Raw genomic sequence first — 1,110 nt, forward strand, 5'->3', positions numbered from 1 at the left:
TCTCAACCGCACCAGTGCACGCTTGCCGCGCCACAACGCCGACGCTGGACCCGTGAATCGTGAGCACCCAGCTATGACTTACCGCACTCGTGCAAAATAATAAAACACGGTAAATATATTACTTACACGTGCGTTTTGTTTTGCAAGCGGCGCGAAAAAAATTAAAAAGGGAATGCAACACGAGGACTTCCCAGGAGGTCACCCATCCTAGTACTACTCTCGCCCAAGCACGCTTAACTTCAGAGTTCTGATGGGATCCGGTGCTTTAGTGCTGGTATGATTGCATCCAACATGTTACCCCGGTCTTCGTCCCTTATCCTTGCCCCTCCCAGCTCCACTACAAAGACGATTGTACATTGCTTTGGCCGCTCCCTCTCAACTACGGAGACGAGTTTAACGAGGTTTCCACCCCTCCCTCTCAACCGCACCAGTGCACGCTTGACGCGCCACAACGCCGACGCTGGACCCGTGAATCGTGAGCACCCAGCTATGACTTACCGCACTCGTGCAAAATAATAAAACACGGTAAATATATTACTTACACGTGCGTTTTGTTTTGCAAGCGGCGCGAAAAAAATTAAAAAGGGAATGCAACACGAGGACTTCCCAGGAGGTCACCCATCCTAGTACTATTCTCGCCCAAGCACGCTTAACTTCGGAGTTCTGATGGGATCCGGTAATTTAGTGCTGGTATGATCGCATCCGACATGTTACCCCGGTCTTCGTCCCTTATCCTTGCCCCTCCCAGCTCCACTACAAAGACGATTGTACATTGCTTTGGCCGCTCCCTCTCAACTACGGAGACGAGTTTAACGCGGTTTCCACCCCTCCCTCTCAACCGCGCCAGTGCACGCTTGCCGCGCCACAACGCCGACGCTGGACCCGTGAATCGTGAGCACCCAGCTATGACTTACCGCACTCGTGCAAAATAATAAAACACGGTAAATATATTACTTACACGTGCGTTTTGTTTTGCAAGCGGCGCGAAAAAAATTAAAAAGGGAATGCAACACGAGGACTTCCCAGGAGGTCACCCATCCTAGTACTACTCTCGCCCAAGCACGCTTAACTTCGGAGTTCTGATGGGATCCGATGCTTTAGTGCTGGTAT

The 1,110-nt window shown here is 51.0% G+C and overlaps 2 non-coding genes and 1 pseudogene across 2 annotated transcripts; all 3 read right to left on the reverse strand.

The window, feature by feature from the left end:
* Positions 1 to 169: 169 nt before the first annotated feature.
* Positions 170 to 288, reverse strand: LOC119346034. The gene has a single exon (XR_005167315.1). It is a non-coding gene; the product is annotated as a 5S ribosomal RNA (ribosomal RNA).
* Positions 289 to 585: 297 nt separating this feature from the next.
* Positions 586 to 704, reverse strand: LOC119346035. The gene has a single exon (XR_005167316.1). It is a non-coding gene; the product is annotated as a 5S ribosomal RNA (ribosomal RNA).
* Positions 705 to 1,001: 297 nt separating this feature from the next.
* On the reverse strand, positions 1,002 to 1,110 carry LOC119346036 (annotated as a pseudogene; the record flags this gene model as incomplete).

Source organism: Triticum dicoccoides, unplaced genomic scaffold (assembly GCF_002162155.2).
Source record: "Triticum dicoccoides isolate Atlit2015 ecotype Zavitan unplaced genomic scaffold, WEW_v2.0 scaffold37311, whole genome shotgun sequence".
NCBI classification, from domain to species: Eukaryota; Viridiplantae; Streptophyta; class Magnoliopsida; order Poales; family Poaceae; genus Triticum; species Triticum dicoccoides.